At 40.9% G+C, this 27,006-nt stretch overlaps 1 protein-coding gene across 1 annotated transcript in view; it reads left to right on the forward strand.

Moving 5' to 3' along the window:
- The first annotated feature begins 8,054 nt into the window (after positions 1-8,054).
- The window catches only part of SGCD (sarcoglycan delta), a 568,809-nt gene continuing 549,857 nt past the window's right edge, over positions 8,055-27,006 (forward strand). The window contains exon 1 of the mRNA XM_004737739.2: positions 8,055-8,196. The gene's annotated coding sequence lies outside the window, so the exon portion shown is untranslated. The remainder of the gene's footprint in view (positions 8,197-27,006) is intronic.

Consider the following 27,006-nt stretch of genomic DNA (forward strand, 5'->3'; position numbering starts at 1 on the left):
TTTGACGGAGAGAGATGACCAGCAGGCAGAGAAGCAGGCAGAGAGAGGGGAGGAAGCAGGCTCCCTGCTGAGCAGAGAGCCCGATGCAGGGCTTGATCCCAGGACTCTGGGATCATGACCTGAGCTGAAGGCAGCGGCTTAACCCACTGAGCCACCCAGGCGCCCCTGACTGTGTGTTTCTTAAGTCTTTCTTAATCTTTAGGTTCCTACCACTCTTCATTATTCTCCTTGTGATGTATTTGCTGAAGGTGATCTGGTTCTTTATCCTGCAGACAATTCCACAGCCTGGATGTTGCTGATTGTATCCTGGTGTTGTGTAAACAAATGCCTCAGACCTTGGATTTCCTGTAAACTAGCTGCTTTCATTGGGGTTGCATGGTTTAGCTGAAATGTTACCTACGTTAAGCTATTGTGCCTCCACATCTTTCTTTTGTAATGTTAGTAGTCATTGATAATTACTACCTAGATGCATTATTTCATTAGGAGTTAAACCATGATGGCATTCCAATTTTATTATTTTGTTTTAATTTTTGGGTGAGAAACTTCTACAAATGGAAACTTCCTTTTTCAGTATTTGATTATAGGATGTATAAGGAAAGGCAGGACAGAAGGTTGATTGTCATTTATTTACTATTTTCAAAATGATGATTTGGTTTTCTAGCATCTTTCAAAGGTGACCAATGAAATTTTTTTTCTTCTTCTTCTTTTTAGTATCATTGTAAATTTACTGATTTAAATCTATCTGTGGTATTTCATTTCTTTCCAGTATTAGGATCATTGGTGCTCTAATTTTCTCATGCAGAATTTGGATTTCTCATTAGACATGTTGCTGAGTTCATAGGCTATTCGCATTTCTTTTTCTGTACGCTTCCTATTGATCTCCTTGCCTATTTTTCTAGGCACTTACTAGCACTTTTTTTTTTTTAAGATTTTATTTATTTATTTGACAGACAGAGATCACAAGTAGGCAGAGAGGCAGGCAGAGAGAGGAAGGGAAACAGGCTCCCTGCTGAGTAGAGAGCCCTAGCAGGATTTGATCCCAGGACCCTGGGATCATGGCCTGAGCCAAAGGCAGAGGCTTTAACCCACTCAGCCACCCAGGCACCTAGAGACCTTCATTACTTAACAAAAACTCTGATAATCAATTAATGGCTTGGGGGATGGGCAGTAATTCTGCTCCTCTTACCTTTAAATGATTTGGGTTTATCCAGCTCCTCAGTCCTTCCCACTTGGCCACCACAGAATTACCAAGGAAGTGGTGTAGCTGGCTTTGGAGATCAGTGAATGAAGGAAGTCAAACATAAATGATTTATGTCCGATCTTAGACTTATGCAATGGCTCCCTATTCTAGCCTTTTTGGGGATGACTGCTCATAATTATTTTTCTCTGTTTGTGTATCAAGATCTAAATTTTTCATCCATTAGAAGTGACTGTGTATTTCTTAAGTCATTCTTAATCTGTAGGTTCCCATTAGTCTTCATTATTCTCCTTGTGATGTGTTTGTTGAAGACGAACCGGTTCTTGATCCTGAAGACAGTTCCACAGCCTGGATGCTTACTTTGTGCCTCACAGAAAGAAACATGACATAGATTTGACGTTCTCAATGACTTGGTATAGTAGGCAAGACACAAGCCTACTGTTGCGCATATTACTATTTTTCACCTCTTAAATTCCTTTTAAGAGCCCCTGAGGTTTGTTATGTCCATTTAATAGGTGAGAAAATTCATACCACTATGAATTAGAAATATATTACATTAATTCAAACATAGCATCATTGTGTTAAAAATTACTCCTCAAAAAGAATGCTTAGTTAGAAATATGTATTAGGACTTCTCTCTTGCAGACAAGCACTGGGAGGTAGAAAAGCATGCCCAAAGACACAGAGGGTGGGGCAGCTGAGCCAGGAGTCAAACCCAGGCAGGGATCTAATACTTTAAGCCTGTATGACCTTTGTAGTTTATGGTATCAAGGCAAAATAGTGTCCATGTTGACAGCCTTCTAGAATGATGTGGGTTTGCTAAGCATCCATTGGTGTTCATGGTGGCATAATATCATGGATCTAGCTTAGCTATGTCACCAAGAATAAGAGATTGGACACGGTGTTCCAGGGATGAGGTTATGCTGCCTGATACTTTCTTTCCTGGGTTAGTATCTAGAGGTACCTGGCAAGCTGCCACTTAAGATGGCCGCTGGTAATTGAATCACTGGTTCACTGAAGTAGGTACTCTAGCTGTATCTCCACGATAACGTATAATGTGGGGGATAGATAGACTCACCATTGTCTGGGATTGAGGGGACACAGAAAGCCCACTGTCTGGGCTGGAGGCCACAGAAGATAGCATGCTGCCAATGTGAATTCCAGAGGTATCTATAAAGTTGGGTGATCCTTGGGCACATGTGGAAGTTGATAGAGAATTTGATTGAATGCATGAATCATGAGAAGATAGATCAGTGGTATTTAGGGAATCCTGTATGTATGTATACACTTGCTATTAGGCTGGGAACAAGGACTGCTTCTCTGGTGATGGTGATAAATTTCCTAAAGCAACGGTGGGACCTGTAGATCTCGAAAATAGCAAATGTGAGCCCGGAAGGAATAGTGGGTAGGGGCACATGGAAAGGGCTGTGGGTAGGTATGTATCCTTCTATGAATGCTAAATTTTAAAACTGCATTTTGGGGCCACTGTTCTTTCTACCTACAGACTGTCTGTGTCTGACCCATTTGATGAAGTTTGAGATAAATCATTTGTCAGCTAGCTAAAGCAAAATACAGATCAACAATTAGCCGAGATGCTAGCAAATTCTTTGAAGTTTCATTATAATATTCAGTTGTATTTCTTCTAGAATCCCCTTGACTTCTCTATTCAATTTTAAAGGCTAACCAGGTAAGGAATTAAGGTGCTAATGAATTGGCAAGCAACCAGGTACCTAAACGTCATTGGGCGTTTTCTGTATTCCTTAAAATCCAGTGACACAAATTTTCTTTTGTTATTCCCTAGTATTTGATTGTTTGGTGTCCAGATGAGAATAAACAGCAGGTTTCCACATCCAGCCCAAAGGTATTGATTGCATTTACAGATGAGCGCCCAGATCTCCTAAGTATTTTATGTTTCATGGACCCACCATTGTTTCTGTAGTGTCAGCTGGTAGGATGTGTAATTAACATTTTATAAACTGAATCCCATTACCAGCGGTGACTTGGTTCCCTGAATCTGTTCAGAAAGCATCTGTTGCAAGCTGTGGGATGATCTCCTCTATGGCTTTGCAAGAGACCTGCCCTCTGCTTTATCTGAGTGCTTCCACTCTCCTTGGCAGAGACCCAGCTGGGCCAGTTTTTACAATTACATTCTTTAGGAGACTGACTTTGGAGTTAAAACAGTGGCATTCTCAGTGGGTTAAGCCTCTGCCTTCGGCTTTGGTCATGATCTCAGGGTCTGGGATCGAGCTCCGCATTGGGCTCTCTGCTCCAAGGGGAGCCTGCTTTCTCCTCTCTCTCTGCCTGCCTCTCTGCCTACTTGTGATCCCTGTCTGTCAAATAAATAAATAAAATCTTTAAAAAACAAACAAACAAACAAACAAAAAATGGTGACATTTCCAAGTGTCAAATCCTTTGTGATTTTCAGCATATTTGGGAAACACCCATAAGCTCCAGGGTAGGTTTCTGAGTTTAGATCCCGCCTGTCACTTTCTAGTTGTGTGACTTCACACAAATTACTTAATGACTTTCTAATATGCAAATGAAGGTAATGAACACATTAGTAAAGCATTGCTGGCCACAGGAATGCTGTGTGCAAATCTATGAGCCAGCCTTGGACACAGACATGGTGTCTGTATCATCCCAGGACTTCTCCACTTCCTGGTAAAACCCAGCCTAATTCAATAGAGCAGAATTCACAGTTCATGCCTTCCCCCTCACACACTTCCACCCAGAAATCTTCATCAAGAGCCATTTGTAGAATTCCTAGTATCTTTATGTCACTCTCCTACTCTCCTTCGTCCTGCCTTCTCTAGGATGTGTGTCTGGGTGCCTTTGTGGATCAGTGCCTGTGTGTTCTCTGCTCACAGGAATCACTGTTAACACAGCCCAATCATTAGAGAGGTGCGGTTCACACTCTGCCATCAGAACAGCCACTAATTGATAACTTTTGAAAAATGACATATTCCCTGAAGCATTCAAGGCTCCCCAACAGGCAAAGATTACACCCACCTCGATGATTAGCACTCGAACCGTGCAGACGCTGGTGATAGAAGACACATGTTGTTCTTTCTTGACATTATTCCCTTTGACAGTCTTCCTCATATATCCTTTCTCGGTTTATTTTGCTACAGAATGGCATTAATCCCATCATGTTTTCAAAGATTTAGAAAAAACTGCTTTCTGCAGCTGTGTCATCTGAGCCCAATGCCTTCTAGACCGTTGCATTCATGTAGCAGCTCGTTAATGAATAGAATATGTACTTGTGGATTTGGTGACTGCTTTTCATTTCTTTGCTGAAGGAGGGAAATAAACCAGGATCAATTAAGAAGCACTGTGTGCTGGATGAGAGCTGGGGATCAAACAGGAAATTGGCTTGTCTCTTGAGAAAACCAGGAATTGAGTTCTCTCTCTAGATCAAGCAGAAATTAGGCTCTTTGTAACAGCACACTCTATGTCACTACTTGAGTCAGTCAACAGCTTTGTAGGAATTTGCCATGTCTTCCTGTATCTGGGCGGAAGTTAGGAAAATTGCAAAAGACAATAAAAAACTGTGGAAATAAAAGCTCCGCGAGGGTAGGAATAAAGTCATTAATAGTCCCTATCCTTAACAAAGTGCATAGTCAGTATTATGTACTAAAAAGAATTCATTTCTGAGCAAATCCTTCAGTGACTTAGCATGGAGTAGAAGTAACTTTTCCCTGAAGCATCTTAACTTTTTATTATGCTGTGATATAGCTAAACGTGAAAGGTAGATGACATATTTTTATGCTGTTACTACCTGAACATAGACAGTTTCTTAATATCAGTTAGGAGAAGAGAAAGAAAGATGCATTCAGATAGGATGGAGACTTGAATTCTCAAAGCAGTCAGCAAAATTTCTTCAATAACTCCGTATATCATTGTGCTGAATGATAGCCTTGTTTGCTTTCAGAGTTGTGTTTCTTGGCTTTGGAATGCGGGAATAATTGTATACTGTGGCCTTGTGATTATCAGTCTGCTGTAATACTAGGGCCAAGATCATCTCAATTTGCTGGTCGTCAGCAAGAGGACAAGAAATGAATGGGAGAACTTGAGTTGCTCATGTTACAAAGTTCTCCTGTCTGCCCTTAGGATGTGGGGGCAGTTGAGGTAACGGCTTTCCGGAGAAAGTCATCAAGGGCCACCAGAGCAATTACATATGCAGAAAGGTGGGAAAGATTCAGGCTCTGCAGGCAGATAGATTAAATCATGAAATTTGATGTAGAATATCAGCCTGCTGCAATAAAAACTAAAAATTAAGAGCAACAGATGCCTATTGAGTACTTAGGCCATGCCCAGTAGCAGGCAATTGACCTCTGTAACCTTGGTTGATTTTCATAAAGCCCCAAAGAGACTGGTGTTTCTGACCTCTCACCTTGACAGAGAAATGTGATAGATCGGTGGAGTGTCTTGGTTAGTTTCACGGTGGTGGAACCAGGGTGTGAATAATACTAGGACTGTCCTGAAGCCTAGTACTTAAACATTGAACCCTGCTTCCTAACCAGTCCTAGACTTCTTTCCTTTGTAATTAGTTAAAGTCTCCCTCCTACTGAGTAATCTTCCTTTCTAGCCACCCCGTCCCACTCATGCCCCCCCTGAGCTGGGAACTCTTTTGGGGGGCATGCATTTTAAAAGCCCAGCGAGCAGTAGGCTCTCAGGAAGGTGAAGGGATCTCTGTACCGGGGTTCAGTGTGTTCATGGCCCAGTTCGATTCTGCTCCATGGTCCTTTGATTCCTGTCCCACGCCTTTTCCCTAAACACATATCTTCTCTTGCCTTTATTTAATCTTGGATTCCTCTTTATTCCTCCTGTTCTCTTGGGGGAAGGAAGGCACTGAGAGTTGAGGTGGGGGGTGGTACAAGAAATAAGGGCATGGAAGAAAAGGCAGGGAAAATTGAGAAGGACAAGGTGAGTTAATAGTGAACTTGCAACATAAGGATGTAAGCAGAGCCGTCCCACTCTAGGCAATATATTCTCTTAAAGAGTTTGTAGAAGTCATTTTGGGCTTTTCAGATACAATCTACATCTGTGTCACATGCCAAACTGTACCGAACCTATTCCTAACACCAGTAGGTCTTCACGTAGTTGTCGTTACAGTGTCAGGAAAGCTAAACACAGATGCTTTTGACTTTGACCTGGCTCAGCCACTTATCCTCTGAGGGGCTTTGAGAAGGTTTATGTCAACTTCCTGTTTGTTCATTGGTCCGGAAATACATCTTGAGCTCCACATTGGTGCTGGGCTATGAGTGGAGTGGTGAAGATACAGCGGGACAACAGAGAAAAAATGCCTTGCCTGCATGGAGCTTCTGTTTTATAGGAGCAAGGGAGCTGAGCAAGGAAACCATGTCGTCTATGAGCAAGTCTTCACCAGGGGGTAAGCAGAGAAGGGGGAATGAGGAGATGTGGTCAGGGTTTACTATTTTAAGGAGTTGTGAAAAGGTCACTGTGGAAGCAAGATTTAATTGATGAGGGGGAAGACAACCTTCTGGGTAAAGGGAATGGTAATTCCCAACACTCAGGTAGAGCTACAGGGATAGCCGGGAGGCCAGCACAGCTGGAGAGGAATCTGTGAGGGAGAGGGTAGGAGGTGAAGAAGGTGGTAACACAGTTGTGTCCCATGGAGCCTTTTTCACCGCTGTAAGGACTTTGACTTGGCTTCCAAGGGAGTGGGGGGTGGGGGGTAGAGAAAGGTGGGGGGTTGGGGGGCGGTTGAGTAGGAGAGTGTCATGGTCTTACTCATGGGGTTGAGTTGAGAATAAGAATGACCGCCATGGTTGGAACATGCATGCTGTGCAGCCTTAGCGATCTGTCCTGATGCCGGAACATCAGTGTTAGTGAAGGAGCGGGTGAAAGTGGTCAGCCTTCACTTTCTGGTGAGAAAAACCACTAGATTTTGAAGAGGACCCGGGGAATAGATATGAGAGACGAGAGTTAAGGTTGACTGGCAGGGTTTTCGCCTGACCAGCAGGGTGAATAAAACTGCCATTGCGAAGAAAGAGATGAGGAAGAGCGTGAGCCTTTACTTGTTTTATTCAGCGGGTGTTGTGTTAGTGATGGAATCAGGACTTCACTTCGGGCATGGCCTGACATGGCAACTGGAATTCCAAGCAGACTTGTTGAATAGTCGGTTGATAGGGGAGTCTGGAGTTCAGTGAAGTAGCCGGGCCTGGAGACCGTCTCAGAGTTGTCAGTGTATGAATAGTTTCTCAAGCCCCAGAGCTAGAAGATGCCCCCTGATGAGTGTGTGCTCAGAGAGAAGAGGCTCAGGACTGAGTCCTGGGATGCTCTCACCTTGAAACTGTGAGATAGAGAGGATCTCACAGAGGCAGGAGAGATGGAGCGGCCGGTGATGACTGGCAAGTGTGGTACCTTAAAAGTCAAGTGAGGGAACGATCTCAAGGCGGAGAACTGATGCAGGGTCCCCTTGTCTCATTTTAACCTAGACTATAGCGTTAGGAACATTGTTTGTGTTTATTAAGGATTTGCTTGATTTGCTGGTGGTAATAGACCCCAGGTAATGAACTAACATGGGAAAACCCTTTATCCTCTCCGATCTTCAGTTTCCCTAAAAGGTAAATGAGCAAATTTGGCTAGTCCTGTCCTAAAAAATTTGCCAGCCGGGATATAGTGTGACTTTTTCTGCTTTTGTGTGATTGCTTGAGTCTAATCAAGATTGAATCCATCCCACTCTTATTTGTTTTTATGCCAGTCAGGATGTAACGTGTCTTCTGTGTAGCATCTTCAAGCCAAATCGTCTGGAATTTCACATCCCTGTTGAAGTTTCAGTTTAGGTTTTGTTTATGCATATCTTCTTTCTCTTGTGATTTCTGTAGACGTGGAAGAAACCTCTGTCCTCAGAAGGCAGTACTGGAACCTGTGTGGAAGTTAAGAAAACTGTCCCCTTGGTGGTGGCCTGAGGAGATTATCTCAACCCCAATGTTGCCCTGAAATTTGTATTCAAGAAGATTAGGACTGCTAAGGTATGGACGTTTGATTGTGAGACATGACACAGAGTTTATATTTATATATTATATATATGTGTAATTTTTTTTTTCTGAAGGCAAACACATTTAAAGGTACTTAATCATTTTAACAGCCTTTTCCTCCTCTTCATGCCTCGTTTCTCTTTCCTTTCTCCCTTCCTCCTTTGAAGGAATGATCTTAATCTCTTTTGCTACCAACTTCTGGGATATGGTGGGATGAATAAAGGTGCAGTGAGAGAAACTGAAGTCCGTCCGCATTGTCTCAATGAAGTGACCTGAGGAGAGTAAGACAAGGCATGGGGAGAGGTTTGTGCAGCTGTCTCTGAAAGAAAGAAGAGGGAACCTGAGGATACCACCCATGTAATGGGACTTCAGGTGCAGAGATGAGTAAAGAAGCCATTCTTTGGAATATGTGATTAATTCCTATTTTCACTGTCCAGAGGACACTCGAGGCAAAGCTTTGTATTATCTCTTCAGATCTTGAGGAGGCCCTGTCTTGATGTTTCTTTGGCTATATACTCATGTTGGGGCAGACTGAGATTGAGTAAGAAGGTTCCATTTGTTCTTTTCTGGTTGCAGTGAGAACCCACTGTGCATATCTATCCATGTACCTGCATGTGTATAAGGCCTATGCATTGTGTGTGTGTGTGTGTGTGTGTGTGTGGTGTGGTGTGTGGTGTGTGGTGTGTAATCTCTCTCATCCTCTCTGGGTAGGGAAAGAGAAGGACAGATGGAAGGAGGACAGGGCGAATCCCACACAACGGCGAATCCCACACAACGGCGTGTTGATTGTGTCTCAGGCGTTGTGATGTAAGCTTGGGGGAGAAAGTCACATGTACAGCTGATGACCAGCATCTGGAAGAGGGATTTCTGTTCTGGGAAACCAAGAGGAGCTCTATGTAAAAAGGTTTTCTGAGACTCCGTAGTAAGGAAGGGTTAAGGGTTGGACTCATTCTCAGAAATCGTGGAGTTGGGTGTGCCTGGGTGGCTCATTGGGTTAAGCATCTGCCTTTGGCTCAGGTCATGATCTCAGGGTCCTGGGATTGGGCCCCACATTGGACTCTGCTCAGCAGGAAGCCTGCTTCTCCCTCCCCCACTCCTCCTGCTTGTGTTTCCTCTCTCGCTGTCTCTCTCTCTGTCGAATAAACAAATAAAATCTTAAGAAAGAACTAGTAGAGTTGGCATCTCTAGGCTCATCTCCCACACAGAACAGTGGTACTACGTACGCCACTGGTGACAAGCCCCGGGGAGGTGTGGTTTAACAGCCTGGGACCATGTGACCTATCTACCAGAAAGTCTAGAACGGCTCCAGAAGTTCCATTGATGACTCATTTGTTGTCATTTTAATTTCCTTCGAAGAAAAATAAAACCCTCATAATCCCAAAGCTCTGGAAATTGGGAGAACAACTGTAGCTAAGGTATTGGTTGGCTCTCTTCTCAGGCACAAAGGCCTCCCCTGGGTCATCAGCCGTGCAAGACAGAGGTCCAACGCTGACGGAAATGAAATACATTATAGCCTTAGGTCTGTTTTCCCTTTATCTCTGACTTTCTCCCTGTTGAGAGAAATGTGGTATATACTTTCGTTGACGATGAAAAGACCTTCCTTTCAGGAAGAAACACATCGACTTTCTCTCTAGTTTTTGTAAACTCCTCCGAGGTCCCTGCCGAGGTGATTGAGCTCTGATGTTCACACTGCTCACGGTACTTCTGAAAAGAGTGCTGACGGACAGGTGACAACGTGACGGTGGCATTTCAAACTCCTCTTTTCCCTTTATTCGGGAGATTTAATTTTTTTTTTTTCAAAGAGGGGAAAATAACCTCCTTTACAAAGGGTGCCTTTAAAGCAGTGTAAGTCTAAATAGTATTTATGAATTCATTCCTCACTAATGTGGTTTCAGAGGCTAAATAAATAATCAGGAGAAAAGAAGAGCACCCCTTTTTTGAGTCCTCACCCCAATCTCAACATTCTGTGTGAGAGACTCACAGTTGTGGTGCGGCCCTCCGCTCACAAGGACTTGATCTGTTGGAAAGGAAAGCTGAAAAGCTGTTCTGTGCTTGTCCGAAAAATTGAGAGAAGCTTTGGGGTCAGGGCTGGGATTTTGAGGACTGAGTGCTTGGCTTTGATCGTGTCGATCTTTAATTCAGAATGCCTGTGTTCTGTCAGGGATACTACCTAGGTGCTAACTACTTAAAACATGACTTCAGTGGAGAAAGTTTTAAAGGACATGGCCCTAAACATGTTCCTGGTTTTGAGACCAGTCAGCCCTTAAGGGGAGAAGAAAGCTTTTTCCCATGGTTGGCAGAGGCCACAGGGAGAAGAATGTCCCCTTTGCTGGGCATGTTCCTCACTCCATTGGGCGAGATCTCACTGTCAGGTATGCAGGTATGTGCACGCTCCTGCTCACAGACCAAAACTCAATTTCCAGGAAGGAAGGAGGAAATGAGGCAGTGTTGGGACATCAATCTACCCTAATGTTTCCTGGCTTCCATGCTCCGGTGCCTTCAGCAGATTTTTCAGATGTCTCTTCAAGTGAAGACAGTGTAAATGAGTGGCTGTGTTCGCAGACTTTAGAAAAGGCAAATCAAGCTTCTGTATGAACAGTAGAGAAGCCATTTAATTTTTTTTTTTTTTAAGCCAGTGCTGCTCAGAGCGTTGTCCAGAAACCCGCAGCATCAGCGTTAGCTGAGCTAGTGACAGTGCATGCAGATTCTCAGGCCTTTCCCCATATTTCAAGGGACTGGAACCTCTTGAAGTGAAGTCCAGGAATCTGTGTTTAAACCAGGTTTCAAAAGAAATCCTATGCCTTGCTGAAACTGGAAAACCTATGATAAATGTGGTCCCTGGTGTCTGAAAAAGGGAGTTTTTAGAAAATCTTAGATCTAAAGATGAGGACACTCTAAAAGAATGGATACACCTAAGTGCAGGAGTATATGTATATATAATCACTCACACACACACACACACACACACACACACACACACACGTATATACAAATAGACATATATGGTACTGAAAAGGAAAATAAAAACATTTTCAAATGCCAAATCAAAGTTACTGAGGTTTGAATCATGGCATCTGAAATAACAAAAAGTGGAAAATAATAATTAAAAGTAATATGAGGATTGCTGCCATTCTAAGTAAATGGATCGATGGAACAGAATAGCATTCTGCATTAGACACACACGGAGAGTCAGCTGTTTCACTGAGAGCACCACATCATTTCAGTGGCATAAAAACACTACTTCAGTAAATAGTGCAACAACTGGGTATTTACTTGAAAAATAAAGAACCTAAACGCCTACCTCATCCCATACATACAAATCAATTTGAGTCCAACTGAACACTGAAACATAAAAGCTAAAACAACAAAGATAGTAGAAGAAAAATGAGAATACCTTTGTAACTTCAGAAGGCAGAGACTTTTTATAAAGGACACAAAAGCACAAGCCGTAAGAGGGGGAAAAAATACACTGAACTTCATGAGAATTAAAAACATCTATTCAGCGAAAAACACCACTGGGAAGATAAAGAGATGCCCCACAGACCGGGAGAGGAGATTTATAACACGTATATCCGACATGTACTTGAAGAGGTACTTGGTACAACAAGATACAGAATGGCCAATGAACAGAAGCAATGGTATTTAACCTAACAGGCCTTCAGGGAAATGCAAATTGAAAACACAGTAAGACACGGTTACACGCCTACCAGAATGGCTAACATAGGAGGAGAGCCAACACCAAAACCTCAGAGGAGATGTGCCACTGGAACTCTCATGGAGAACTGGCAGATATGTGAAATGCTCCAAGTACTTTGAAGAATAATCTGGAAGTTTCTTCGAAAGTGACACAACTGCCTTACCTAAAAGCCAGCGCTTCTAGTCCTAGGTATTGATCCACGAGGCTTGAAAACCTTTGTCCACATGTGTTCATAGGAGGTTTTTTTTTTTTTTTTTTTTTTTTTTAAATAATCCAGTGCTGAAAATTAGCCAGATGTCAACAGGAAAAGGGAGGAACTTGGGTACATTTGTAAAATGAACACTATTTTGCAATAAATAGGAACTTTATACAGATGAACAGAATAACACGAATGAATCTCAAAAACAGTATGATCAAAATTAGTTAAAGAACAAAAAATACTTCATGATTTCCATGAAATTGTAGAGTAGTCAGAACTTCTCGATGATGGTAGAAATAGTTCAGTGCTTGAGTCTGGTATGATGTAATCACCTGAGGAAGATACATGAGGGAAGATTCTGGAGCAACAGAAATGTTCTGCTGTATCTTGACCAGCATTTTCAAAACTGATTAAGTGGCAAAGTCACTAAGCATCTTACTGTATGTAAATAATGTCTATAAAAATGCCTATAATGTTTTTTAAAAAATCCCATTTATTGAGGACTTTGTCAAAAGTGCCATTTTTACTATGCATCCATTCATTTAATCCTTGGAAGCATTCTAGGGCTGGTTTGACTTTTCCTAACTGACAGACATGGAAGAGGCTGCTGAGAAATGAAAACTAGCTCCCAGTCCTATTACACTCCCAGTCCTATTACTCTGTTGCAGAACCGAATTCAAGAGGAGGTCCTTCCTTTTGTCTGGGAAACATGTCTTAACCATCATGTTATAGCTTCAGAATAAGAGTCCCTGGCTGCATTTTCATTCCAGATCAATGGAACTCCCAGCCTCTGCGTCTCTGTTTGGAGGACGGGGATGATTCTCGTGCATGCTTGATAGAATTACAGTGACAATTAAATTAAATTATACTTGTAAAGTGCTGGCATGTGCTGGTTCCTTTTAAGCCCTGGATACACGTGAAGCTACTGGTTTTGCTTTAGAGCTCCCAGGAGCCGTGGCAGTCCTGAGCGAGAGAATTCACGTCCTAGTCTATTGTATGTGGCCTGAGTCAGTGTGCACATTTGTGTGTTCACTTAACTAACACTGAAGGCAAAATGCTATAGTTTTCTAACAACTGTGTCAGTTGCATTACAAAAATTTAGAAACACTGGGAAGAGTTGACCCTGTTGCCAAAAAAAACAAAAAACAAAAAACAAAAAAAACCCAACAGTTTAAATAATATGCAGGAAATGGTATTGAGGCAGAATTGTCATTAAATGTGCATATTACGGTTTATCTGTCTAGGGTGATTGAAAGGGCATCGGAAGCTACCTAACATGGTTAATGGATATCAGCAAGGTTAATTATCTTGGGAACATTGAAGAGCTGAATTCCTTTGTGTACTTCCCTGATTTGTGATACTGTCATATTATTTTTATGACACTTGGGCATCCGTCTTTATTTGAGCTGTGCTTTTTAAAGTCTCCATTTCCATGGTAGAACTTCAAATCCAGAGCTATTATGGATATGTGTAAGCGAACAGTGCTTTTCCTATAAAGGACAAATTAATCAGTTTATTACCAACCTGCTATGTAAGTAGAAAATCTCCATACGCCTCCAAAAGATGTTATGAAAGGGAGATTTGAAACTGCTTTTTTGTCCTTGTTTCTGATCGTCACCACTAAGTGTGGGAAGGTGGGTGGCTTAGGAGAAGAACCCTTCAGATACTGTCAGGGTGTGGGGTATCTGTGAGGGGCTGGGGGGTAGGGTTGAGGGTGTGTATGGAGGGTAAGGGTGTGTGTCTGTGGTGTAGATGTGGGTGTGTGGGGGGTGCGGTGTGTGAGCGTGCATGCAAACATGTATTTCCCCTTCTTAGTCTAGTTTTGTGCAAGCGTTGGTGTTGCTGTGGATCACTTTTGTACTTACCGATTACCTTTGGAAGTGAAATGGTGTTTTTTGTGCCTCCCAGCACGTTAGCAGAACTGTGGCTAACTTACCAAGTCTTATGACCTCTCTTCTCGTGGTTTCCTTCAGCCCTCCCTGGATTTCCCCTGAAATTCATCATGCATCAACATTTCATCTCTGGTAATAAATATCTTAGTGTCAGTCATGAAAGCATCAGCAAAACTGCTTCCTTCTGAAAGGCAAAGGATCTTGCTGGGGAATCCACAGTGTTGCTTTCTGCAGCTGGCTTTGTTTCTTTATTCAAGCCATACATGCCAACCACAGTCAGGAGCCCAGGGCTGGGGCGGGGCTTGCTGCTTGATGTCCACTCCTTCAGTTCTCCATGACCTCATATGGGAAATGGGAGTTGAGATCACACAAGCCTGAGGTTATCCTAGATTTGGGCAAATGGTCACGTTTCACTTAATTCCAAATAAATTAGTAACTCCTGGTGATACAGCCACATACCCCAGGCAGGTTGGACACCTGTCTGTAAGGATCAATTTGAACATGGACCATGAAGGCAGAAACACATGGAGCCAAAGACATTATAAAATTTCTACACAAAACTTGAATTTTATTTTTGTGTCAATTGTTAAACATTTTTTATTCAGTTTAAATTAAAAACAGTTAACCCATTTCTCCCACCTCCCACTGCCAGCCTCTTGCCATCACCAATCTGTTCTCTCTGAGCTTGTTTTATTTTTTTGCTTTTTATTTCTTAAGTGAGATCAGAGTGTTTATCTTTCTATGTTTCACTCATTTTCACTTGGTATAATGCCTTCAATCTCTGGCCACCTTGTTGCAAATGACAAGATTTCATTCTTTTATAGGCTGAAGGATGTTCCCTGGTATATATATACCTCAGCTTTTTTATTTGTTCATCCATTGTAGCCATTTAGGCTGCTTCTCGATCTTGTCTGTGGTAAATAATGCTGCAAAGAACATGGGGGTGCCTGGATCTGTTCACATTAGCACTTTTGTTCTCTTCAGATAAACTCAGAAGTAGAATTTCTGGATCATATGGTGGTTTTATTTTGAATGTTTTTGAGCAACCTGCATACTGTTTTCCATTGAGTTTGCATGAGTTTGCATTCCCACCAACAGTGCCTGAGGGTTCACATCCCAACACTTGTTATTTCTTATCTTTTTTGGTACTAGATATTCTGACAGGGGTGAGGTGACTTCTCACTTTGGATTTGAGTTTCATTTCCCTTACGATTAGTGATGTTGGGGGTGTTTTCATGTCCTAGTTGGCCATCTGTAGGTCTTCTTTGGAAGAATGGGTATTCAGGTCTTCTGCCCAATTTTTAAATCAGATTTTGTTGCTGCTGTTGTCAGAGTTTTTTTGTTTTTTGTTTGTTTTGTTTTGTTTTTTAATCTACTTTGAATTTTAACCCCTTATCCATTATGTGATCTGCAGTGATTTTTCTCCCATTCAGTCTGTTGCCTTGTTATTTTGTGGATGGTTTCTTTTGCTGAGCAGAAGCTTTTTAATTTGATGCAGTCCCACTTGTTTGTTGGTGCTTTTGTTGTATTTGTTCTTGGTGTCATGTTTGAAAAATCATCACCAACACCTATGTCAAGGTGTCCATGGAGTGGCCATCATAAAATCTGGGGCCCTAGACCTGTGCACAAGCTCCTTCCTGGGAGCTCCTGGAAAGCTGGCGTGAGACTGGAGAGTGTCAAGATGGCATCACAACCTACGTTCCTTGAGACCAGCCCCATTAGGCCACTTGGTTGTGCCAAACGTGAAGCCTGCTTCTCTGTCTGAAGCTCCCAGACAAGCAAAGTGACCTCCTTCACAGAAAGACTTAAAGGTCATGGCTTGGCTCCCTGCCTGTCTGTGTAGTACCCTGGGAGTGGTAGCCTGCTGAGAACCATCTTGCCAATTACCTCAGTCCTGTGAGACCCGGGAAGGCAGATTCCTCTGTCCCTCAAACCAGGGAATCAAAAGGAGTCTCCTGGGTGCTAGCTACAAAAAGCAGGCCCCAGAGGTATGTCAATCTCCCCTTCCATAGAGGTGTCCTGGAATACAACAGGAAGAGCATGAAGACTGTGTTCACCGTCTGAAGTCTGTGGAAGCATTCCAGTCAGCCCCTCGATGTGTGTTCAGTGAGAAGCCTACCCCTCAGGCTGTAGTCATGGTGAGCAGTAGACCTCTGCAGAAAGACCAGCTGCTGGGTCTGTTGCCTCTTGCTGTGTGCTCTTAAGGAGGTAGCTGTTCATGAGTTCTTTCTCTGTTGGTTACAGTCCTGTGGGACCTACAAGCCCAAGTCCCACTGGCCATGAGCCATGCCATGCAGAGGGGTCCCCTGGCAGCCGTCACAAAAATTGAGGCACCAGAGAGGTATGAGCTCCTTTTTGGGTCACATCAATGATAGTTTCATGTGATCAGGAACACAAGTTCCCCTGGCCTCTGGTGCTAGGGGATCTACTCCCTGAGCAGCAGCCACTGAAATTGGAGTACTAGTTTCACATAATAAAGGCATCCTGTCAGGTGCCTGAGCACAGCAAAGGGAGAGCATGAGGATAGACATCTGGCAGTCACAATCCACAGGGAGTGTTCTCGCAGGCTCCCAGGTGTGTGTGTTAAGTTAGAGATCTGCCCCTCAAGCCAAGGTTGGAGTATAAGTAGGTGAACTTCCTTCATTTGAAGTATGGGTACCATCAGCTAGCTCTGAGCTGAGCCCTGGGACAGGTGAGTTGGAGCCCATAGGCCCTTTGAGAGATGTTTCTCAGACGCTGATGTCTTAAGAATCGTTAGATAAGAGTCTTGTGGATTTCAAAATGAGATATTTGGGAGGGCTTATTTCTTAAGTATATATCATATATATATGATTTTATGTATTTATTTGAGAGAGAGAGAAAGCTTAAGCAGGGAGAGGGGGAGAGGGAAGAGCAGACTCTGTCCTGAGCAGGGAGCCTGATATGGGGCTCGATCCCAGAACCTCAGAATGGACTTGGGCTGAAGGCAGATGCCTAACCAATTGAGCCACCCAGGCACCCCCTCAAGTACATGTCTTAAGAGCTGGTGTGCATGACGTGATTTGAATCCTTTGTTCCTCCGGGCAAAGCTCTGAGTTTTGAGTTCCCTTCTAGTTGTGGACCACCCTTCCAGGTAGAAGGTTTACAGTCAGACAGTGCCCTAGCCTCTCCTACTGGCCTTGATGTAGTTTTCTTCTCATTTGCCTCATGTGTGTTCATCACACCACCAGCCTTTAGCAATTTTGAGAAAAATTGTTCTATATGTAATGTAGACTCCGTGGGTTGGTGGCAGGAGGTAAGTTCAGGATCTTCCTGTGTCCCCATGGTGAATGGTATTTCTACTTGTTGGGTTTTTGTGCTTATTGTATACCATGGGATGTTAGAACACCATTCAGAAAGGCTTCTTTGGGATAGGGTCTAATTTTTTCTCTTATTCTAGAGGTTTTTTGGTTTTTGTTTTTCTCTACCTCAAGTAGTGGCTCTTAAGAGGCTATCCCATTCTATACATGGGGAAATTGAGGAACAGAGATATTGATTTCTGAAAACCACCCTGGTAGAATGAGAAACTCTGATCTTCGGGTTAGGCCCTCAAAATGCAGGTAATGGGCCCTGCTCCGTTCACAGAGTGTTTTACCCTGCCCTGAAGCATACCAACTACTGGAAAGCTGCTGCCATGGTCTTTGATTCTGCTTCCAACGTGGTAGCACCTTTTTGCCTGTCTGTTTTGTTTCTAATTCAAAGAGCGCCCATTTTAGGAATCATCTCCGTTTGACAGTTTCTGAAGTAAAAGATGTGTTTCTCCCCTTGAGCATGATGTTTTGGAGTCTGTTTGTTTATCTGGGCTGAATTTTACCCAAGGCCTTTGAAACTAACGAAATCTGAGCTGTGGCTGTGTTCAAAATCTTGTACAGATTGAGGTCTTATTTGCCAGGTTAAAACAGAGGACGCAACACCAGCACTCCCACTGACAATGACAATGACAGTGACAAAAAGGCCATTTTAACTTTTCCTGCAACTGGACATGCTGTTTTTATAACTATGCAAATAGAGCCTAGGTTAAAAATCTATGAACTGTAAATTCCTATCTACAAAAGATCATTTCAGAAAGACTTTCTTTCCAACTTGCTTATTCTTCCCCTTTGCCACTGAAGCCATCACCACTTTGCCATTTCTTCTTCATGATAATGTTTTTGAAATGTTCACACCAGCATTTTTCTTCACCTTTAGCATGAGTTGCAGAGTGGTTGGATGCCCATCCTATATATCTGTTGTGAGGATCAAATGGGAATAATTGAGAAAACTACCTTGAAAATCACCCCTGAAGAGCTGTCTGAAGACCTCACTGTCCAACACACAGTCTTCCTGTTCCATTTGGTCTGTACTGCAGCTCCGTCTGCTGTCCTCCCTCTTCCTGTAACCCCAGCCTTTGCACACATTTGAAGTGACCTTCTCCATTTTTCCAGAAATAGGCCATGCCCTTTTAAATCATCACTCCTTTGTACCTGCTGGTCCTTTTGCCTAGAGTCACCAATTGCTACTCCCGGACCCAAAAAAAACAAAAACAAAAACAAAACAATACAAAAAAACCCAAAACTAAAAAACTGAAAAACTCACATTTTGAGATCCAATTCACTGAAAGCCTTCTGGGACTCCCCTGAGCTATGTGTCACTTCTTCCCTTTGACTTCATGGCATTTTTTTCAAACCTTCGTTGTAACTACTAGGATGAAGAGAGGTCAGTATAATTGTGTTTAGAAGTTACTCTCCTTCTAGTTCCCAGCTCTTCTTGGAAAGTAGTTGGTAGTCAACAGACATTGGAACTGAGAGGGTGCTTAAATATATTGTAGAATGGATTCAGTTTAAAAATAGGTCAGTTCCTTATGGTTTATTGGTTCTTTTTAGATTTCTAACTTTTGGTTGTTTTCTATTTTTGTTTTGGCTTCTGTCTGCTTCTCCAGATTTTCCTATCTATATAATCTATTCTAGAAGTTTTCTTTATATTTTATTTTCTTTTATTATACTTTATTTTAGAGAGTGTGCATATGGCAGATGGGGAGACAGGAGGGTCAGAGGGAGTGGGGGGAGAGAATTTCAAGTAGGCTCCATGCTGGCATGAAGCCCAACGCAGGGCTTGATCTCAAGACCCTGAGATCATGACCTGAGCTGAAATGAAGAGTCAGACACTTACCCAACTGAGCCACTCAGGCACCCTTAGAGGTCTTCTATTCTTATTTTCTTTCTTTCTTTTTTTTTTTTTTAAGATTTTATTTATTTATTTGACAGAGAGAAATCACAAGTAGGCAGAGAGGCAGGCAGAGAGAGAGGAGGAAGCAGGCTCCCTGCTGAGCAGAGACCCCGATGTGGGACTCGATCCCAGGACCCTGAGATCATGACCTGAGCCGAAGGTAGCGGCTTAACCCACTGAGCCACCCAGGCACCCCTCTTATTTTCTTTCTAACTACACTATCTATTCTTGTTATCTGTCTCACACAGCACTGTGCTTTACAGTCTTTATTAAGTCTTCTCCTGACTACAGGACTGGGGCCCATCTTACAGGCTCTAAATTACCCCCTTTCCTGTGCCCTGTGCAGACATCGCTCTTTAATCCTAGCTCAGGAGCTCTAGAATCCTACCCAACACATCACTCCAGAAAACAGCTGATTGTAGCATGGAAATGAAAACCTAGTTGCCATTCTGGGCTGGAAGATTTCCTTTCCAGAGAGCTTCCAGTTATTCTTTCCAACAGGTCAGGACCTGTTTTCTTACAGAGTAAATACATTTAGGTACCCCTTACCTTCCCTGTATCCAAAGTATAACTCCTTCCTGAGAGGTTATGGGTCTTGTGTTAGGATCTTGGAAAGATTTAAGAAGCTATCCATTTGATCAATTAGACTTGGGAACCCAAGAATCACTTGTGCAAACATTTTACTACATATGGGATGTCTGAAGAGCTATGACTATGGTTTGAATTTGATATAAATCAATGTTAATGTCCTTGGAAATTAATCAGGTTAAAAAAACTTATTCTTTTAACAGAGGATTTTCAATATTTTAGACTTCTGAAGGCTTGATTTAGTTGCATAGCCCTTTTGATTGTGTTTTGTGACAGGTGACATCTTATCTGCAAATAATGTTTTGATGTCATTATTGTTGGTCTAATAATATAGGAGAGTCTGATGAAAAATTGATATACAGCCATAATAAAGCTGATAAAAGCTCCCTTCTCCAGAAACAGAAATTTAATCCATTCATTGTGGCCACTAATTTTCTGGTACCTTTCTTCAATCACATGACATTCTATCAGTCTCTACAGTGAAACCACAGAATTTCTTCTTCCAATATGATGACCACATGTAAAAATGCATGGTCCATATATAATCTCAGGGTGTGTTTGGATCCACTTCATCCATGGGTTAAAAATTAAGAAGTCTTCCTATAGTGACATAAAAGGCATTCGTACCCTAGTTTTAATGAGTTTGTGGCTTTATTCTTATTTCTCTTTGGGAGATACAGGACACAGATAAAATAGGAAGAGAGGCCAAGGTTCCATATTAAGCAAGTATGTGACCTATAGGAGAGATTATAAATGTAGAAAACAACCAGAAATAGTCTTTGGCATTTAATGATATTCATGGCATTGATCTCTGACCTTTTACTTGAAGCTGTGAGATTGAACTCAAGCAAATGTTTCTGCTTCCCTCTGTATAGTTTTTGGTCAAACCTCAACTGGTAGAAAGGATGGGAAAAGGGATAAACTGTAAGTAGGACTTCAAAATATCTTTGGAAGATGTATAAAGGAAATGTCATTTTTTGATACATAAAACCTAGTTTGGTAAAGACATCAGAGGACACCCCTCAGTAGATGATCTAAAATTGGGAAATATGACAAAGTATGAGCCTAAAGGAGGAAAGAAGAAAAGAGAATGGATTAATTAAAAAATCTGCCTGTGGTGTGAATGATTCACCTCTTTTCCATTGCCTCTCATTAATAAAGCTGATAAGATCCTTCTGCCCTTAGCCAAAACAAATTGGAAGGATCTTTTCTGAAGACACTGAGTGAGCTTCCAGAGGGACGATGTAGTGCTTAGCTGTTTAGTTGGATGGATGTCCTCCTAAGAAGATCCTTTGCCTTGCCTTTCAAGGTCATCCCAAGCCCGAGATTAGTTTCCTGCCTGTCCATCTTTGAGGAAAGTCAACCAGTGCTGCACCTCTGTCACACTGGCAGAATGGCCAGCCAGGTAGCTATCCGAGTCCTAGGTAGAACCTTGTGGTGATACCTGAATATAAAAGACTGCTTTATAGTAGGTACCGTTAACTTAGCTCAATTCAATTATATATGATTGATAAAAATATTGAGAAACATAGTTTAAGTCTCTGTTCTTTTACTCAATAAGAGCATGTTCTACACTGATAGTGAGATAGAGCACATATTTGTTAACTTATTAGGTCCCCATTCTTTCATGCTTTCCAAGGTGACCATCTCACTGTATTGAATATAACTTGGCTATATGAAGGTACTGGTACAATCTGAAGATGTTCAGTGTAATAATAGATTAAAAATATATAAGGCAATTATTGTGTTGAGCTTGATTTCTTCTCTAGAGCAAGATCTTTGTGATATATCTATTGTGAAATACTGGACATATTTCTACTAGTGTTTCAAGGGTCATTTTGACTGTACATGAATTTTGCATCAAATATGGGTCATTATATTTTCTAATCCTTCTGTAGGAGCACCACACTCTAAAACAGCAGAGGGAATCTCATCTCTAATAAAATAGTTACCGCAATCTCCCTATTCCTTTTTTTAAAATCAATTTTCCTGAGATAACCTATTATAAGTGTATAGTTTGAATTTTGCAAACATACATACTTCTGTAACTATAGACATGATCAAGATGAGGAACATTTCCACCACTAGAAAGTTTCCTTAGTCCTGATGTTTTTCTCCTCATGATTTTTTGAGGAAAGAGTGATCTTTACCTTTTAACTTATAAATGGCCATCCATGATATATTCTGTTGTCTCTCGCTTCTTTCATTCAGAATGATGGTTTGGGGAAATATCCATGTTTTTGTGTGTATTATTAGATTGTTCACTATTATTTCTCACCAGTACCCTTGAATGAATATATCATATTTTGTTCTTTTTTTATTTTTATTTTATTTATTTTTATTTTTTTTTTGGTGCATGTCTGGGCTGATTCCAGTCTGGTAATATTAAAGAATCATGCTCTTAGGAACATTTGGGAACAAATCTTTGTGTGGATATAAGTTTTAATTTCTTAGGGTCAATATCAAGGAGTGGAATTGCTGAGTCATGGGATAGGTGTATATTTATTTTCAAAAGGAATCACCAAATTGTTCTCCAATGTTTTTCATTCCTACTTTATATCCTCACAAGAGATATGTAAGATCCATATCTCTGGTAAGAATTTTGCTAACCTTGCTAATTTTAACTATTTTAGTCAATATGAAATGGTATCTTTTAAACTTGCATTTCTGTGCTGAGTAATAATGAAAAGCACTTCAGGTTTTATTTATTGGTCATTTGTATCTCTTTTGTGAAGAGTTTGTTCAAGTCTTTCACCCAGTTTTTAACTGCATTGTCTTTTTCATTATTTAGTTATAGGAATGATTTAAATGTTTTGGATATAAGTTCTGTGTCTTTTGTATCCTACAGATAGGTTCTTCTAGTTTGTTACCTGACTTTTCATTTTCTTCGTGGTGTTTTCTGAAGGGCAGGAGTTTTAAATTTTGATGAAGTGTCTTTTTATTCACATTTTCATTTTAGGGTTTGTGCTGTTTGAGTCCTACCTGTGAAATCTTTGCCTGAGATAAAATCACAAAGATATTCTTCTATACTTTCTTCTAGAAGTTCTATGGCTCTAGCTTTTACATTTAGTTCTGTGGAATGAATTTTTGCATTTTGGTTATTTCTAGCTTCATTTCCCATCATTTCCCATGGTAACTTACACATTCATCCATAGCTGGCTAGTTTCTCCTGGTCAAACAAAGGCTGTCCTTCTCTAACAGGTTTGTTACTGTGCTCGCCCTCCTTCTGACTTCTGCACCTCTTTTTGAGTATGAAATCATTCTCTGGAGTTTCTTTTAGATTCCTTTGAATCTATAGCTCTTCGGTGAAGATCTTTAAAGAAAGGTATCCACTGGGTTTATCTGGCTAGTTTATATAATTGTGGCAGGAGTGACATTTATTCATGTTTTTCTACATCAAAACTGTAAGTGAAACATTCATTTTCCTATTATTAAACAATTAAAAAAGAATCACACCGATGAAGAAAACCACTTGCATAGCAGACATCATGAAGGAAAGCAAGGATTACTAAAATGTATAACCAATGCAAAAATAGATAATGTGAGGGACAAAGGAGTATATTTTAAAACATTCTTATCAGTATCCTTAAAAATAGTAAAAGGTAATCCATATTGAAGAGTAGTTAAGAAACAGAATAAGAGGGGTCCCTCAATGGCTCAGGGGTTAGAGCCTCTGCCTTTGGCTCGGGTTATGGTTCCCAGGGCTTGGGATTGAGCCCTGTATCTGGTTCTCTGCTTGGCAGGGGGCCTGCTTCCCTCTCTCTCTCTCTGCCTGCCTCTCTGCCTACTTGTGATCTCTGTCTGTCAAATAAATAAAATCTTTAAAAAAACCCACAGAATAAGAGATATCTCTTGTATTTAGTTGTTTTTTTTTTTTTAATTAATGAAAGGGTTATGAAATAAAGTATAGATCTAGGTCATAGCATATTTAGTGGAAATAAAGAGTCAAGTATAGTAGATAAATCCCATTGTAAGTTCTCCAGAGATAACAGATATGGGAGGTGGGTATATTTGATTATCAAAGAAATTTTAAAATATTATTCAAGGGATTCAATAGGTTGAATTTACATGTCACAAACCAAGTGACCTAAATAGGAATTAAGCACAAGTTCCTACTGTATAAGATTCCATTTTCAAAATTCTAGGACTAAAAGAATTTTAAAAGCTTTGGATGTGAAAGAGAAAAAAAAAACCTTATACAAAAAGAAATTATTTTTGAACTGGTATCAAACTTTCTATCAATAACACTAGAGTCAAGAAGACATTAGACAATTTCTGAGGGAAGAGTATTTTGAGTCTAGAATTCAGTTCTGAGCCTGACTATAAGTGAGAACAAGATAAAGGTGTTTAAATACATCAGGATAACTAGACCTCTCATGTACCCTTTCTGAATATATTCTTCTGAACTGACAATGAAATTTAATATTTCTTAATGATACCAAGAAATGGGGAAACAAGAAAAAAAAGCCCCTTCCAAAATTGAAAGCTAAGGTATACAGCAAGTGTAGAAAGTGTGTGGTTAAAATTAGAGAAATCAGGACCTCTAAGAAGGATATCTTCAAGAAGAAAATTGGAGCACATGATCATAATCAGTTTTGCCAAAGAACCAAGTGATGTGATATGAGAAAGTATGTGTGTCTTCTCTAAAGAAATCAGACTGAACAAGAACAGTAGCAAAAACCACATGAAGAAATTGTGGTCCAAATAAGAAGCATAAAAACAACAAAGAATCTAGTTGTTTGGGGGTACAACATTTAATTCAGAGCAATAAATGGCATTTTAGTATATTCCCTGGTTCTCCAGTGGACAATTTGTATCATCATAATAAACTCTTTTCTAACTTTAGTATCATCTTTTAGAGCAAACATACAAGTAAGTAAACCAAATCTTATAAGGCTTCCTCCACCCCCCTGCCTTTTTTTGGGGGGGGGGTGTTGTTATTATTTGAGAGAGAGAGCAAGAAAAGAGAGAGCATACAAGCTGGAAGAGAGGCCGAAGGAGAGGGCCAAGCTGCTCCCCACTGAGCAGGGAACTGGATAACAGGACTCAGTCCTAGGACTCCAGGATCATGACCCCAGCTAAAGGCAGACACCCTACTGGCTGAGCCACCCAGGAGCCTCAAAATGTTACAAACCTTGACAGTGAAAGTAAGAGCAAGGTTGAAAGATGACAGTAGATAGGAAGGCAAGGGAAAGAGAGATTAAAGGGAATGTGGTAACATGGAGCTCTTTAACAAAAGGGGAAGATGAGATATTTTTTCCTTCAAGGTTAATGAAACATGACAAAGTTTAGATGTATTACTTCAGTTACAAGTAAAGCCATAGAATAATAATAATAAAAAAAAAACTGGGGGAGGGAGGAATAAGCTAAATCCTTATATTTCAGAGTTATAATAAAATACGTGATATCATAAAAAGGTAAATTATGAGAAAGGAAAAGAAGCCTAAAAAGGAGTGTGGGATAACCATGAGTGACATACTGAAGCCTCTAGATATGGTTGACTTGCTTCTGGGAAGCCCAGGCTGGGAGAGTGAGGCAGTCAGCTATTGTGTATCAGCATACATACATTTTCCTCTGTATTTATGTTCTTTTGGGGAAAAATTAAATAGAAGTAATTCACTCTGACTTTCAGGTAGATGTTTACTGATCCTTAAAGACTGACTTTGTCAAAGTATAATATTCATAAAGTATAAACATGACTCTTATCCCAATAGGTAATGAATATATGTCAAATGTTTTATTCAACTCATTAATAAATGTGAATAAAGGAAGATAGAAAAGCTGCATCAAAGAGCATTTTAAAGAGCAAGGAGCAGAGAGTCTGTAGTGTACCGTTAAAGGTGTGTGGAAAGAGATTTGATCAGAGACAAAAGAGTCCTATAGAGAAATAAAACTGTAGCCTTGGAATAACCTTTTCTATAGGTCTTAAGGTATGCTAACAAGTAGCTTCTCAAAGTCTGACGTTTAGTGAACTAGTAAATAGCAAAGTCAAACACTGGTGAAGTCTCCTAGAGGGTTAAATAATCCTTGGGTAAGTTTGTTGAACAGTGTCTAGGTCTACCTTTGCAAGTAGATATTTTATGCTCTTGATTGCCAAGTTTTAGACAGTGTTTGTTTCTGAAAGCGCTCAAATACTCCCATGAAATTTTCCCTCACCCTCTTAACATCTGATTTCTTCTCTCCTAGTCTGTTCCCATAGCATCTCTCTATTACAACAAATGGTGACTTTTAAAAATTGTTAGTTTTTTCTTGCTTGCTTCATTCCCCCACTAGAAAGCAAGCTTTCTGCGCACAAGCCTTCTACATAGTAGATTCTTAAGATATTGGTTGAATTAATGGTTGCTTTAAAAAAAATATTGGCTGGTTTTATAACACAGAGACAGGAAATTAGAGATAAGAACATAGGAAGAGAAAGATCAGTAAATAAATAGCCAGAAGGGGAAAACTTAAATCTACAAAATCTGTTGATGTGGCAGTTTGCAAGTTGTCCAATAAATAGCTGGGAGAAACTTTGTTTTTTTAATGCAGTTACATTCAGATATTCGAGAAATAGAATTCAGATAGACATACTCTCAGGTTAAATGCCTTATTAAAGCCTCTTGTCTTTCTTAGATCTTTCATAAACTTTGCATCTTCATGCCTGTCTTTCTTAGGTCTTTCATAAACTTGGCATCTTCATGCCAAACATACCCCTGAATGAAACAAAAGAGAAGATTTCAGGGAGAAAAGGCCCTCCCATTTATTTCATACTTGGTGTTAGGAAATGGAGGCTGCTGGCACTTTCTGGTACTTTCTGAAAATCCATAATCATAAGGTTTTTTTTGTTGTTGTTGTTTCCCCCTGCTGCTAGAATGGCCTCTTTCCCACACAGACCATATGCAAACATTGGCTAGTCTTGTTTCAAAGCATATTGGGCTTTCTAGCCAGCCTCCAGAGTCTAAAGGTTCTACCCACTCAGGAGAAGTGGTGTGGTCTTATTAGCCGTTGGGCCTCCGTATTTGTGTCTGTCTAACTAGGAGGTGGTTTCTACCCCACAAATCCAGGGTCTGTATTTGAAGCGTCTTAGAATTGCCTGTTGCTACAACTGGACCATGGTCTTTCAAGTTAAGCTTGCAGTGTACTTTGATAAATGAACCGTGCCATGATTTGGATGTTACCGTTCAGATGATCTGTTGCTTGGTTCTTGGATAAAGCATTTCAGCTTC

Source organism: Mustela putorius, unplaced genomic scaffold (assembly GCF_011764305.1).
Source record: "Mustela putorius furo isolate JIRA1106 unplaced genomic scaffold, ASM1176430v1.1 tig00000407_pilon_pilon_pilon, whole genome shotgun sequence".
Taxonomy (NCBI): domain Eukaryota; kingdom Metazoa; phylum Chordata; class Mammalia; order Carnivora; family Mustelidae; genus Mustela; species Mustela putorius.